The sequence below is a fragment of the Bos taurus genome, chromosome 10 (genome assembly GCF_002263795.3).
Source record: "Bos taurus isolate L1 Dominette 01449 registration number 42190680 breed Hereford chromosome 10, ARS-UCD2.0, whole genome shotgun sequence".
In the NCBI taxonomy this organism is placed as follows: domain Eukaryota; kingdom Metazoa; phylum Chordata; class Mammalia; order Artiodactyla; family Bovidae; genus Bos; species Bos taurus.
This window is the reverse complement of record NC_037337.1, coordinates 17,094,654-17,111,018: the sequence shown is the minus strand read 5'-3', so window position 1 is coordinate 17,111,018 and position 16,365 is coordinate 17,094,654. Positions and strand designations below refer to the sequence as shown.

Sequence of the window (16,365 nt, the reverse complement as noted above, 5' to 3'; positions counted from 1 at the left end):
CCCATCTCTTGGCTTCATTTTCTCATCTGCCAAATTAGGGGGTTCTTTTCCATGAGCTAATAACAACTTAAATTTATGCCACTCTTTTTGTTCATAGATGACTTTCATGTCCCTTCATCCTGTCCCACCCCCTGGGAGGCAGGCAGGACGGATATTACTATCATTCCCTTTTTCCAAAAAATAATCTGAAGTTCAAAATTATGAAAAGCCTTGGCCAAAGTCAAAAGGACAAAAAGTGGTGGAGAGATTTCCCAATTCAACCCGTGTGTAGACAGTGCATAGACTTTAAATTCTCTCCTTACCAAAGTCCAACTGGAAAAAAAGTCAGAAAAGATACTCAGAGAAAGAGTAAATTCATATTAGACAATAAGAAAGGATGCTATTAGTGAACCAAAATATGGAAGAATTTCTGAAAGGTTGCAGGAATCAGTTCAGTTCAGTTTAGTCGCTCAGTCATGTCCAACTCTTTGTGATCCCATGCACTACAGCATGCCAGGCTTCCCTGTGCATCACCAACTCCCAGAGCTTGCTCAAACTCGTCCATCGAGTCAGTAATGCCATCCAACCATCTCATCCTCTGTCATCCCCTTTCCTCCTGCCTTCAATCTCTCCCAGCATCAGGGACTTTTCTTCACATCATGTGGCCAAAGTACTGGAGTTTCAGCTTCAGCATCAGTCCTTCCAATGAATATTCAGGACTGATTTCCTTTAGGATTGACTGGTTGGAGCTCCTTGCAGTTCAAGGGACTCTCAAGAGTCTTCTCCAACACCACAGTTCAAAAGGAATATGGGATCCAATAGATTGAGAACCAGAGCAAGGAACATGTCACTCCTTGCAGGCCTAAGAGGGACTTGTCACTGAAGCTGGAGCCTCAGAGAAACAGCTACAAAAACAAGGATGCTTTGGGGCAAATGAAACTGCTGGATTCCTAGCTGGGCCAATCATTCTAGGCCCTTCTTAAAAGCACAGAACCACTGGTCTTGGCATTCAACCCCAGGAAAAAGTCAAGAACACTGTCAAAATGGGGGGTTCTGCAGGGATTTCTGTAGTCTTGCCCTTCCTGACCTCCTCCACAGACTCAGGGGGTAAAATCGAAGGAGAGAGAGTCCAGGGTGGGGGAAAAACCGTGGTCTGTTCTAACAGTGTGTCTCTATATCTGTATTAGCATATCCATGACTGATACATGGGATCATGATGTCGGTACCGTGTCGGGGTTGCATTGGTTTAGACAGCGCTTTTCCCCGCATACTGTGATATGTGCCACTAAGTGATGGCAGCTGAATGCAACGCAAGCTGAACCCCGGAGCGCAGAGCACAGGGCGTGCAACCACACTCCTGCTCATGGTCACAGCATTGTCTTGGGAGGGTTTATTACATGGTGCTCTGTGTTCTCTGTGTATTTTGCTCTCATTTTCATAACTCAGAAACCTACAACCAGACTTTGCTGGTTGTCCAGTGGTTAAGATTCTGTGCTTCCAAGTCAGAGGCTGTGGGTTTGATCCCTGGTTAGGGTAAGATCCCAAATGCCATAAGGGCCAGCCAAAACCAAAAAGAAAGCCTGCAATCTACCTTATATCTCCTTCTATCATGATACTCTTGCTTTAAAAAAAAAAAAGTTAAGCCTTATATTTACTGTAATTTTTTTTTGTTAGCAATTTATCATGTACTTTTTTTAAACCCCAGCATTTCAACAACTTGGGTTGCTATTACTTTTGTGAATGGTCTGATGATAATGTGGCTTGACTTTTGAGTAACTTATCCCTACCCCTGTTTTTCCCATTAGTCCTCTTCTTTTTGATGTGCAATTTGAAGAATTTAAGGATTTTTGGCATCTCATAAATCAAAATCTCTGTAACTGAGGCGTTCCACATTCAGAGGAAAGTCATCTTACTTCAGCAATGGTGGCAGGTCAGGAGCCTGCGTTTCTGCTCCCTGTCAGCAAACCTCACCCAGACAGTTCCAGGACCCCAGACCCATGTAGGACAGAGACCTACCCCAGAAGATCTACATAAACATAGACCCACACAGAGGAAAGTCCCATCTGAGCCAGTAATTATCACTGTAGCTTGTCATTCACACACACCGATGGATGCCTGAGAATGACTAAGTTCTGAGGAAAACAACCACAGAAAAGAGAAGGATCAATGAGAACAGAGCAACTGAGAAGGAAAAACAGAGATGACACAGCCAACAGAAAACAAATGCTAATTCATTGACGGTTACATGCATAAAACAAAAGCAACTTGCCATGGTGGGGGTGGCGTAGGGGGAAACAGGAGCAAACAAAATTTAAAAGTTCTTAGAATTAGAAACACACTGGCTGAAATGAAGAACTTAATATGAGGGCTGAAGAGTAGAAAGACCAAATCAAACAATAAAGTCTAGGAACTGTATCAGAATATAGATTAAAATGTCAAAGTGGTTTTTAAGATGAGGAAAGACAAAAGGAGATGGAGGCTAGATCCCAGAGAGCCAATACTCAATAGGAATTTTAGACGAGAACTGAAGTCATAAAAGGGAGGAAATGTGAGTCATTCAGTCATGTCCAACTCTGTGACTATAGCCTGCCAGGCTCCTCTGTCCAAGGAATTGTCCAGGCAAGAATACTGGAGTGGGTTACCATTCCCTTCCCCAGGGGATCTTCTCAACCCAGGAACTGAACCTGGGTCTCCTGCATTGCAGAAAGATTCTTGATCAGCTGTTCAGTTCAGTTCAGTTCAGTCACTCAGTTGTGTCCGACTCTTTGCGACCCCATGAATCGCAGCACGCCAGGCCTCCCTGTCCATCACCAACTCCCGGAGTTCACTCAAACTCCTGTCCATCGAGTCAGTGATGCCATCCAGCCATGTCATCCTCTGTTGTCCCCTTCTCCTCTTGCCCCCAATCCATCCCAGCATCAGAGTCTTTTCCAATGAGTCAACTCTTCGCATGAGGTGGCCAAAGTACTGGAGTTTCAGCTTTAGCATCATTCCTTCCAAAGAACACCCAGGACTGATGTCCTTTAGAATGGACTGGTTGGATCTCCTTGCAGTCCAAGAGCCAAGGATTAATCAAGTAATAAAAGGAAATTCTCCTTGGCTGTTGAAAGACAAAATTTTTTTTTTGGTTAAAAGTTGTCATTCCATTATCAAGATTCTTTTGTTTATCTTGAGGGAAACCAAATCAAATCTTGTAAAGACAAAATGAATGTATTGTCTGATATGACTCCTGTCACCCCTGCCTCCAGAGTTTCATGATTTGACATTCATTCATTCTCTTTCTCCCTTTCTCTCTTTCACTCTCATCTTCCCCTCTGACTCCCTGGGTTGGGTTCATGCCCAGGCAGGATCTTTAGTTGTTGTGGCCAAGAAGTCCTCCAGAAGCTCAAGTCTTACTTCTTCCTTCCACCAAACCCAGGTAAAAAAAGCATAATCCTCTTTCTCAGCATCTAAATCATCTCTAAAAAGTACTCTGATTGCCCTGACCTGGATCACATGTCCATACCTCAACCAATCTCCTGGCTGGAGAAAAAGAACCCTCAGACTGGATCCTCTTCATTAACAGAAGTCAGGTGAAGAGAGTGAGACAGTGGTAGTTCCCAAGGGAAAGGGAAGCAGGCCAACTGGAGAAGCAGGAGCCTTCTACTATTCTCACCAAGTACAGAGCCGGTGCAGGGAAAAAAGATACACAGTTTGCAACAAATTGGGAAAGTTTCTGAAGCCCAATGATCAAGAAGAAATCGTAAACCTTCTTAAGGGAAAAAACCGAAAATATCTAAAAATAAATAGCAATCAAACTGCATTAGATTTTTTCTTACACAAAATAACTTTCTAGAAGGCAACTGAACAGTAACTACAGAAATCAGAAAGGAAACTGAGTTGGAATCTCTTATTTAAGTGCAAGGTCACAGTGAAGACATTTCAAAATATTCAAGGACTCAAATTTACTAGCTTTGTAACTCCACCTATGTTATACACATTTTCTTTTTTTAACATGAAAATCAGTTCAGTTCAGTCGCTCAGTCGTGTCCGAGTCTTTGCGACCCCATGAATCACAGCACGCCAGGCCTCCCTGTCCATCACCAACTCCCAGAGTTCACTCAGACTCACGTCCATCGAGTCAGTGATGCCATCCAGCCATCTCATCCTCTGTCATCCCCTTCTCCTCTTGCTCCCAATTCCTCCCAGCATCAGAGTCTTTTCCAATGAGTCAACTCTTCGCATCAGGTGGCCAAAGTACTGGAGTTTCAGCTTTAGCATCATTCCTTCCAAAGAAATCCCAGGACTGATCTTTAGAATGGACTGGTTGGATCTCCTTGCAGTCCAAGGGACTCTCAAGAGTCTTCTCCAACACCACAGTTCAAAAGCATCCATTCTTTGGTGCTCAGCTTTCTTCACCGTCCAACTCTCACATCCACACATGACCACAGGAAAAACCATAGCCTTGACTAGACGGACCTTTGTTGGCAAAGTAATGTCTCTGCTTTTGAATATGCTATCTAGGTTGGTCATAACTTTCCTTCCAAGGAGTAAGCATCTTTTAATTTCATGGCTGCAGTCACCATCTGCAGTGATTTTGGAGCCCAGAAAAACAAAGTCTGACACTGTTTCCACTGTTTCCCCATCTATTTCCCATGAAGTGATGGCACCAGATGCCATGATCTTAGTTTTCTGAATGTTGAGCTTTAAGCCAACTTTTTCACTCTCCACTTTCACCTTCATCAAGAGGCTTTTTAGTTCCTCTTCACTTTCTGCCACAAGGGTGGTGTCATCTGCCTATCTGAGGTTATTGATATTTCTCCTGGCAATCTTGATTCCAGCTTATGCTTCTTCTAGCCCAGCGTTTCTCATGATGTACTCTGCATATAAGTTAAATAAGCAGGGTGACAATATACAGCCTTGACGTACTCCTTTTCCTATTTGGAACCAGTCTGTTGTTCCATGTCCAGTTCTAACTGTTGCTTCCTGACCTGCATACAGATTTCTCAAGAGGCAGGTCAGGTGGTCTGGTATTCCCATCTCTTGAAGAATTTTCCACAGTTTATTGTGATCCACACAGTCAAAGGCTTTGGCATAGTCAATAAAGCAGAAATATATGTTTTTCTGGAACTCTCTTGCTTTTTCGATGACCCAGCGGATGTTGGCAATTTGATCTCTGGTTCTTCTGCCTTTTCTAAAACCAGCTTGAACATCTGGAAGTTCACAGTTCACGTATTGCTGAAGCCTGGCTTGGAGAATTTTGAGCATGTGAGATGAGTGCAATTGTGCAGTAGTTTGAGCATTCTTGGAATACACTTTTACTAATCTGCAAAAAATTTTTTTCTAAGGCATATCCATAAAGATTTTATAATATAAGGAAGCATATTGCTCATTAAGAAGGGGTTCTACAAGAAAAGCACTTATTAAGTTAGCAACTCTGAGAAGGACCAGGTCAGAGATGAATTAAATGCCCAACTTCAGAAGGGATGGGAAAGTTTAAAAAAAGAAAAGCTTAAGAAAACACTTACTGTTAATATGGACATTTCTTCATCATCTAGTGTATTTGACAGAAATTAACCTTTTCAAAGTTTTACCCATGATACTTTCAATAATTTAATTAGTATAAATTTATCTCCATATTTTGTCAAAATAGTGTTTTCACCTTTTAATAATAACAAGTGTTCCACACACTCCACTCCAGTGCCCTCAACCAGAGGATACTTTGCCAGAGGGGACATGTAAAAATTCTTTTCAAAATCTCATCAAAGCTAATACACTGATTTTTTTCCAAGCAAGGCTTTATTGGGGCCCCTGCTGCAGCGAGTGGAGAAGGCGATGGCACCCCACTCCAGTACTCTTGCCTGGAGAATCCCATGGACGAAGGAGCCTGGTAGGCTGCAGTCCATGGGGTCGCTAGGAGTTGGACACAACTGAGCGACTTCACTTTAACTTTTCACTTTCATGCATTGGAGAAGGAAATGGCAACCCACTTGGGTGTTCTTGCCTGGAGAATCCCAGGGACGGGGGACCCTGGTGGGCTGCCATCTCTGGGGTCTCACAGAGTCAGACACGACTGAAGCAACTTAGCAGCAGCAGCAAGAAAGAGCTAGAATAAGTAACAGTTTCCTTTGCTGGCACACCTCTTCGAGGAGAGACAAACTTGTTCCTTACATAGGGTGAGGGTTGTCCAGGGGTCAGTTTGGAGGCGTGCCTTAGGTGGTTTGCCCACACTTTCGGTGGTATTGTGGTGTGGATAGTGGGGGAGCAGGGGGAGGGGGTGGCGCCTGCCCTTTTCCCTGCTTTTGCTCCCAGCTCTTCGAAAGTGGCCGTTAGGTTTTTGGTATCTTTGTATCTTTTGTCCAGAATTGGCCCCAAAAGTACATGCATACAGTTATTTTTAGCCCCTATAGTTTCTTTGTATTTTGTTGCGGAAGGAAAGGTGTGTCGAGGTGCAGTCATTGCAGCACTGCAGTGAAAGGTCCCAGGTCCCAGCCTGTCTCACTCCCTGCTGAGAGAATCTACACTTACGCTTAAGAAGTAAGGAGCTGAAAGTCTCTCCTACAACTTCTTCCTACTGGACAGGAGTCATTTGACCCTAGCCTACCCTAGAGGTGTAGAAGTCCCTCCTTGACTGTTCCAAGGACCTGTAGGAACCTGGGCCACTTTCTGCAGGAATGGACAAAATCTCACTATGAAATCAGAAAGCTTGATCCAAAGAGCTGAGATGTTACACTCGTGCATTATGACATGCAGTGCAATATTAGGTCATGAACATGAGTTAATACATTTATGATGCATTAAATGGCAATGTTTCATGAAGGAGGCTGAACTGCTCTTCATATCTTAAACTAAGTTAGCAAGTGTCTGCCTTTCCTAACCTTGGAAGCTGCAGTCCTCTTAAGGACAAAGGTTCAGTGCTCAGTGTTCTTAGCCCCAAAATGCAACTTAGTCCACAAGATATTTTGGCAACTTTTAATCTGAGCAAGAATAAGCGCTTTTGAAAAATAAGGCTTTAAGATAGTTTGCCATTTTAGGGCTGAACTTTAATAGAATGTGAAAGCTTGAACCCTTACACTTTAAACAAGCAAAACCTAAAAGTTACTGATTGGTTCAAGATGGTTTTATGGAAAAACTAATCTGTAACAAAAATTTGACATTCAATGTGAAGGCTCCATGGTTTGAGCGAAGTTTATAAAGGTTCCCAGGGGCTGGGACAGAGCAGGAGAGGGTCTGGACATTTACAGCAGGCATTTTCTCTTCCTCTTCTTAATAGGAGGTGGGCAGAGGATGTCTCAGATAACTTCATCAAACAATGTCTTGTTGTTGTTCAGTAGCCAAGCCGTGTCTGACTTTTTGTGACCCCATGGACTTTAGCACGCCAGGCTTCCCTGACCATACAGATGGCTAATAAACACATGAAAAGATGCTCAATATCACTATTAGAAAAATGCAAATCAAAACTACAACGTGGTATCGCCTCACACCTGTCAGAATGGCCAGCATCAGAAAATCTATAAACAATAAATGCCAGAAAAGGAAACCCTCTTGTTCTGTTGGTGGGAATGCAAATTGATACAGCTACTATGGAGAGCAGTATGCTGCTGCTGCTGCTAAGTCGCTTCAGTCATGTCCAACTCTGTGCGACCCCATAGATGGCAGCCCACCAGGCTCCCTGTCCCTGGGATTCTCCAGACAAGAACACTGGAGTGGGTTGCTATTTCCTTCTCCAATGCATGAAAGTGAAAAGTCAAAGTGAAGTCGCTCAGTCGTGTCTGACTCTTAGCGACTCCACAGACTGCAGCCTACCTCTGTCAGATGGCAGCCCACCAGGCTCCTCCATCCATGGGATTTTCCAAGCAAGAGTACTGGAGTGGGGTGCCATTGCCTTCTCTGGGAGAACAGTATAGAGATTCCTTAAAAAATTAGGACTAAAACTACCATATGACCCAGGAATCCCATTATTGGGCATATACTCTGAGAAAAACCATAACTGAAAAGACACATGTCCCCCACTGTTCATCACAGCACTATTTACAATAGCTAGGGCATGGAAGCAACCCAGATGTCTGTTGACAGATGAATGGATAAATAAGTTGTGGTACATATACACCATGGAATATTACTCAGCCATAAAAAAGGAATGCATTTGATTCAATTCTAATGAGGTGGAAGAACCTAGAGCCTATTATGCAAAATGAAGTAAGTCAGAAAGAGAAACACAAATGGCATATATTAACACATACGTATGGAATACAGAAAGATGTTGAGGACTGATGAACCTATCTGCAGGGCAGCAGTGGAGATGCAGACAGAGAGAACCGACTTGTGGACACAGGGCAGGGGGAGGAGAGAGTGGGACAAATTGAGAGAGCAGTGTTGAAATATAAACATTACCATATGTAAAACAGATAGCCAGTGAAATTTGCTGTATGATGCAGGGAGCTCAAATTCGGTGCTCTGTGACAACCTAGAGGGGTAAGATGGGATGGGAAGTGGGAGGGAGGTTCAAGAGGGAGGGAACATATGTATACCTTGGCTGAGTCATGTTGATGTATGGCAGAAATCAAAACAATATTGTAAAGCAATCATCCTCCAATTAAAATAAGTTAATTAAATTTTAAACACTATTATAAAGTAACAAGCAAAAACATTGTCTCGAGTGCTGAGCACTCCAGGTATTACACAGCCTGGATCTCTTTTGTGGTAGCTAAACCCTTCAGGTAGGTGACAGTAATCAGCTTGTTCTCCTCTGTTTCTCAGTCATTGGCTTTATCATTCCTAAGATCAAGTTTAGCCCCCATCAGGATGATAGCAGTGTAGGGACAATGATATCACACTTCAAGGTAACACTTCACACGAACATTTTCCAGTGATGCGGATGTCACAAGAAAAAAGCAAATGGAGAGAATACCTGTTTGTAGATAGGACAGAGGATATAATCTGTCAAAATCTTCTTGACCAACTATATCCCATATGCCAAGATTCACTGATTTTCCATCTATCGTGACATTAGCAGAATGACAGTGGGGATATGGTCTTCAAGAAATTCATTGTTTGAATAACTGATCAGTAGGCAGGTTTTCCCTGTAGCTAGCTCTCCCACCACCATGCCTTTGATGGCCTGCCCCTGGCCTGCTCACTGAGCCCAGCGGCAGACACACTGAGGCAAGAAGCAGCGAGCTCACCGTGAGGCTGAGGGTGGTGGAGGACAGGGTGCCTGGGGCCACGGTCCACACCTCCTTGTCTTCCCTTCACCAACTGCAAGCTGGAGCCCAACAACGGCCACCACCCGAAGCTGGGGAAAACTGCAGAGAAACAGGAAGTGGCCTCTCCACTCACATCTATCTTCCCCACCCCCATACGGTGCTGCTGCTCCCAGGCTCTGGAGTGGGACTCCACATTTTCTGAAAAAGTTCCTTGAGGATGTACCCCAGAAAAATGAAAACAGAATCCAAGAAAGAAGACAACAGACTCCAAAAGTCATAGAACTAATCCAGGAGAACAACGAACAGAAATACCAGTAGGACAGCTGCGAAGCTCACCTAATGAGCAATTAGCTCCAATCAGAACGAGACATCAGAAGAGTCTGTGAAGAACAACCTCAAAGAAAACAGTGCTAGTCAATCCTATGTGGAATACGCTAGCATGCTAAGCACCATCATGGAATTAAGGCATGCAGCACTTCTGAGCAACAAGGATAAGAAAGGTAATTAGTGACTCTGGGAAAGGCAATGAGCTGACATGAAAGTCACACCCCAGATAAAATGTGATCTAAACTGTGGCATGATTCTGAGCCATTAAAGACGTGTAGGAAATGCTGCTTTCTCATTCCACAGAGCCAGGCTGCCATTGGTCAGGTGGTGTGGGAAGAAGCTGGTAACTGTTGAGTGCTTGGGGCTCACACATCATCTGTGCGGTTTTGTATCAGGAGTAAGTGATAATTATTTCCTCCTGATGTGTTTGTTCTTTTTGAAAGTGATTGAATATGTCAATAATTTATCTTGACAAGTTATCCTAACAGTAGGCCTACTTTTTTTAAAAATTATTTTTAATTTAAAAATATATGCATAGGTAGATGAGTTTAGTCTGTTTGTTTAGAAATCAGTTGTACCTTTTGATTTTTACCAGAGAAATGTTTATTTTCTTCCTAAACTAGCAGTCATTAAGAAACTAGAAATCATATCATTAAAATAAAACATTACAGCTTAAACTTCTCGATTTAACTTAAAGTTAAGAAATGTGTAAGGATTAGTGTCTCTTATTTTGAAGAAAAATCTACTTGAAGTTCCATAGTGCTTTTGAACTTTAGTTTCTTCTTCTAATATTGTCCAGTGAAAGTAAATTTTGTGTTTTCCTCAATGTTAATCATTATCTTTGGGTAATGAGATTTTAGGATACTGGCAGATTTGGGTTTTCTTTCTTTTTTTTTTTTTTTCTGAATTTCCACATCTTCTACCATAAACTTGTAAGATTTTTATAGGAAAAAGGAAAAATGGGAAGTTGAGCTATATACATTTTGATGTAAAAATATGTCTAGTACATTTTTATAAACCCAAAAAACCAATTGATGAGCATGACATAGTGTGTGTGTGTGTGTGTGAAATCTGGAAAGATAATTGTCACTAGGGTGTAAAGACATTAGCAGGATGAGGGGCAGGGAGTCTATCATATTTATTTGTTTCTGTTCTGAGCTATATATCTTTTTTACAGTGCGCCCATAGTCATTTAACAATTAAAGACATTTCTAAAAAGCAGTGGTGGAGGGAGGTCAACCCCTGAGCTTCCAAGTATACAAGCATGCTTACTCCCCTCCAGCTCTGGTGAGCAGCCACACAGGGAAGAACAATCTCTCTTTCTTCCTCCATGCAAAAGAACCCTCCCGAAGGAGAGGCCGTCCCACAGCAAGCAGAGAAACACATCCAGACTTGACCCGCATAACTGCTGCCCAGCAGGCTCTGGGGGAAGGGGCCGATGGGAGGAAGACCTGATGCAGGTAGACGGCGCACCCAGTGCTTGCCGGAGAGTGGAGCGAGCCTAGGAATGTGGTCCATGTGTGGAGTGGAGTCCAGAGGGAGATGCCCACTGCTCAGGCAGGCAGTCAGCGTTGAGGTATCTGTCAGAAGACAGCGGGCTCTCTCCTTCTCAGTCCACACACCCCCTGGCCCTTCCCATCTACTCCGAGGGGTGGTGGTCATACTTACATCTCTTTTCTCACCATGGGGCATATGGAACTGACCAAGGATCAAACCCCTGCCAGCTGCCTGGGAAGCAGGGAGTCTTAGCCACTGTCCCACCAGGGAAGTCCCTTACCTACATCTCTACTCTCAGTGCCTGTCTCTGTCTGGGGCTTCAGGCCTAGATATCAAATTATCTTCTGAACAGCCCGACTTGAAAGCCCCAGGGGCTTCTCAGACTCAACCTGCCCCAAACTAAGCACCAAACCTCCAGCCTCATGCCCTGTGCTTAATCACTCAGTCGTGTCTGATTCTTTATGACCCCATGGACTGTAGCCTGCCAGGCTCCCCTGTCCATGGGATTCTCCAGGCAAGAATACTGGAGTGGGTGGCCATTCTCTTCTCCAGGGGATCTTCCTGACCCAGCAAACAAACCCAGGTCTCCTGCATTACCTACCTGCTTTCCCTCTGGGACTTGGTCAGTTCCACTTCAGCCCACCCCACCACACAGTCCGGAAACAGGCCATCACCCTTCACTTTTCTCTCTACCTGCCTCCCATGCCCAATCAATCACCAAATCCCACCCACTTCTAATTCTCTCTCCTCTTGGCACAAAACCCCACTTCTCTCCTTCCCCCTGCAACAGCAGCAGCCCCTGTCTCCATCAGCATCAAGCGGCACTGCCACCCTGGCAAATGGTACCCCCTCCCCAACCACAGTCCCACTGCTGGCTTCCTCCCTCCCATTCCTTCTTCTCAGAGTGACCTTCTAAAACATACAAACCTGCTCCTGATATTCCTCTACTGCTTCCCTGCTAGCTCAGGTGGTAAAGAAGCTGCCTGCCATGCAGGAGACCCAGGTTCCATTCCTGGGTTGGGAAGATCCCCTGGAGAAGGAAATGGCAACCCACTCCAGTATTCTTGCTTGGAGAATCCCATGGACAGAGGAGCCTGGCAGGCTACAGTCCATGGGTCTCAAGAGTTGGACAAGACTGAGCAACTAAACCACCACCACCACAGCCTCTTTGGAGGCACCCACTGCTCTTCACTCCCAATCCTCTCCTTTACTCAAAAGCAATGTCCTGCACAACTGGCCCCAGCCAGCTACTCTAGCCTCATCTCTTACCTCCTTCCCTCACAGAAGATCAGCCAGGTGAATGTGCTTCATTCCTTAGAACCTTCCGCACGCTCACGCACCTCTGGCCATTGGATTGTATCATACCTGCTCTTCTCTCTGTCTGGGACAATCTACCTATTCCTCTCTTCTCTTCACTATTTACCTGCCAGATCCCAGTTCAGGTGCCTTGGGAAGTTTGACTAGATCAGATATCCCTCCTATGAGCCCCTAGTAGCCTGTACATTCTCCCATGGAGCACAGATCCCAAGGTATGGCGATTGGCTTCTGAATAAATCCATGTCCCCTGCTAGAATGTTACTGGGGGCTGTGAATGGATAGGTGAATACATGGATGGATGAGAGAGTGGATGGATGAATGGACAGATGGGATGACAGAAGGATGGATAGATGGTAGATGAATGGGTGGGGTTAGTCGAATGGAAGAGGTTAGATGGGTAGGTGACTGCAAGAGTAAATAAATGACTAAATGAATACATGCATGCACAGGACTCCTGCAGAGTTTGGTGAGCCTGAGGTAAAAGGCAGGTAATTAGAGAAGCCCAGGAACAAAGGCATGGATCTAATTATTGGATTTACCCAAACATTGTCCAGTTCAGAACCTAGGACGGCGGCTGCTGAACCATCAACCTGCCCTAATCACATACAGATCCTAGGGACAAGGGACTAGGGTATAGGGGCACGTGCCACGTTTACACGTGGAGGCCAAATTGGATCAGAAAACATGGAGTCAAACCCTGATCCCCCATTTCTTACTGAGTTCCCTGAGTTGGGTTACAATCCCCTCTGAACTGCAGTTTCTTTTCTGGAAAAAGAGTGGTAATTAATCCTCCCTGTCTGAGGCCGACTCCCCGGAAGCATAGTGGGAACTAAGGAATAATGTGCAAGTGATTTATCAAGAAACAACTCCAGGGAAGACCCCAGGGAGTAGGGGATCAGGATGTGGAGGCAGGGAGGCAGGCAGGGTGGAGAGTTCCTGCAAAGTTCCATAGAGGATATGCAAGCTGAGGGGACTGGGCCACAATCCAACACCTGGTCCCCAGGGTTTAGGAGCTCTCTGGACTGGGCCAAGATGACTTCAGTGGCTCACAAGTAGGCGCCCAAAGATAGTCACAGGTGCTGCTGACAAGGGACCTGAAGTTCATCAACAATATCCATTGCATCACTTTACCTTGCTCCCAAAGGGAAAAATGAGATTTTGTAAAGCTTTATCACTGTACCTGGTACATAGCAAGCAACAAAGTATAGTTATTATTATACCAAAACTCCTAAATTTGCCAAGTGTTTAGTAAGTGGCATGTCCTTGACGGGGCTTCCCAGGTGGCGCTAGTGGTAAAGAACCTGCCTGCCCCTGCAGAGACATAAGAGATGCAGGTTTGATTCCGCAGATCCCCTGGAGGAAAGCATGCAATCCACTCCAGTACTCTTGCCTGGAGAACTCTCATGGATAGAGGAGCCTGGCAGGCCACAGCCCTTAGGGTCGCACAGAGTCGGACGTGACTGAAGCGACTTAACACACACACACACACACACACACACACACACACACAAACACGTCCTTGACTAGTACTGGGCTGGGTTGAGGAAGAGGGACCAGTGTCTAGAAGTCCTCAGAGCAGCCCTGCTAGGAAAAACAATCTCTTTTTACTTGATGCAGCAAAAGGCCCAGAATTGTCAGAAGCCACTGCCAGCCAAAAAAAAAAAAAAAACACTGTATATGCAATTAATTAGGCCTCTGCTTCAGTGCTCTGCTCTCTCTGTTTGCCTTCACCAGCTTAGCATCCAATTTTTTAGCTGAGAAGGCGGGGCAGCAGGTTTCTGAGATATTTTTTGCTAATGGGCTGAAATATTACACCCATAATTATAGCCTGGCTGCATATTTTTTTCCTTTGCTCATTTTGTTCAGCGTCGCAAACATTGTATCTGATTACAGCCATTCATGTCTTCTTTATGAAATAGGGTCTATCATGCTCCGCAGAAGGGATCAGTGGCTCTGGGGAAATTATCTAGGCTAACAACCCTTTCTGAGTTCCTGTGGGCTGATGCTGTTGGATGCTACCTCCTCAGATGGGGCAAGGTGGGAGGTAGAGACGTGGGGACCAGAAGGAAAGAGATAGCCCATGCCTGAAACCCTCCATAGCCAGGGTTCCAACCTGCTCCCTCCACCCCCACACAGGTTCGTTGTCCCTGCTCTTGCTGGCACAAACCATGCCCACTCCCACTTCTGGAGCTCTGCCCATCCTTCCACCTTCCCTCACCCCTTTAAGGGTGTCCTCTTCTATCTTGTCTACTTAAACCAGTAATGCACCAAGTATAAGCCATAGATCAAGCCGCACAAGTCTTCCCCAGTAGCTTGATCGAAATGCAGATTCTCAGCACCACCACCTGAAGGCACTGGGCCTCTGTGGGAGGGGACCGAGAGATCGGAGGGATTTGGATGTTTTCTCCAAAGCGTGAGACCCACCGAGCTAGAGCAACCTTACAGCAAGGGTGTGGAGTTTTATCAGTGGGTTCCTGTTTCTCTCTCTCTCTGTCATTGGACAGGTTATTTAATCTCTCTAGGCTCCAATTTTTCATCTACAAAATGAGGATAATATAACTGATACATAGAAGACATGAAAATAATCCTCTTAGATTGAGCCATCGAAATTTCACGTTTTGTGGGCCAACAGGTCTTGCATAGCAGCAGTTTCATATGGCTCAACCCCATAGTTGCTTATTTTTTTAATTGTACAGAGCTCAGCTCACATCACACCTTCCCCTGGAACCCTCTGAGATTAGCCACATCACAAAGTGTGCTCCTTCCCTGGAAGGAGGCCAGCTTTTCCTTCTGTGCTTGTCAATTCCTTACGGGATATCTCTGACCCTTCTCTAGGGTTCCACATCCATATGCCAGTCTCTCCATGCAAATGGTACCTCCTTGGGAGCAGAGGGTCTCCTGGCCTCACATCCTTCACAGCAGAGGTCAGTATAGACCTTTGGCTTTGAAAAGAATTCCTTACTTTGTGACTAAGACTGGAATTATTTTTTTTTAAGGAGGAGAGGATACCAGGGGAAAATGAGATGGTTAAGACCCCAGGCAAGGCCATGGAAGATGTCAGGAGAAGACAAATTCAAAGTTAACAGAAGACAAGGAATGGGCAGGACCTAGAGAGCTGCATCTTGGGCCTGGAAGGAAGGATCGGCAGAACCTCAGGCGTGAGAGAAGCTGTGGGTCCTTTAGAGCAGCGCTGCTCACACTGGTCCCTGGAAGAGCCACACAGGGCACCATCTGGACTGGCACACCTCTCCAGGCTACTAAGTCAGAATCTCAGGGTGGGCCCCTCCGGGTGATTCTGATGATCACTAAAACTTTGAATCATTCGTCTTCCATCACCACCAGCCAGGGCTCGAGTCCCTTCTACAGGGTAGAGTAGTCGTAGGGGAGTGGTGGGGACCACCCTGAACACTTTGAACAGCAGGGAGCCTTGGCCTTCTCTTCGAAAAGAGAGGATGTCAGGGTGGAAAGTGATTTGTCAGGATGAAGGGCACTTTCCCTGGCTAGAGGCTTTGTGGTCAGGTTAGCCCTGATCAGAAGAAGGCTAATATTCTACCCAAAGAATTAGGTATTTAAAAATATCTCTGAGTACAAACTAAATAAATGATTGAACTCCTTCATTACCAGTGGAATCAATTAGCTTGGGGAAAGCCTCAGTATTGCCTGTGGGTGGAACATGGAGGTAAGGGATATCTGTCAACACTAGGGCCGGGACTAAACACTGTCTGCTTAGCTCTTATTTGCCTCATGTTCCCAGTCCCTAAAATTGACCTACATATTTATAACTATGATTCTGGGCCCAGCACTGTCCTAGGTATTGGCTGTAAAATGTTGAACAGAAAAGAAACATTTTCGGCCCTCATAGAGCTTACTTTCTAGGGGAGAAGGCAGACCGCAAGCAGTAAACAAGATTCTGATATAATTTAATGTCATGATACACGCAGTGATTAAACAGAAAATAACAGTCACTGGAAAGGACCTTTTGAACAAAGCTTGCGCTAACAGCCCTCTAAAACCATACGTGCTCCAGCACCATTGAGCTGCTGTGTTATGTCCCATAGCA

The 16,365-nt window shown here is 45.0% G+C and overlaps 1 pseudogene; it reads right to left on the bottom strand.

The window, feature by feature from the left end:
* Positions 1–6,897: 6,897 nt before the first annotated feature.
* The window catches only part of LOC112448542 (ras-related C3 botulinum toxin substrate 1-like), a 46,579-nt pseudogene continuing 37,111 nt past the window's right edge, over positions 6,898–16,365 (bottom strand).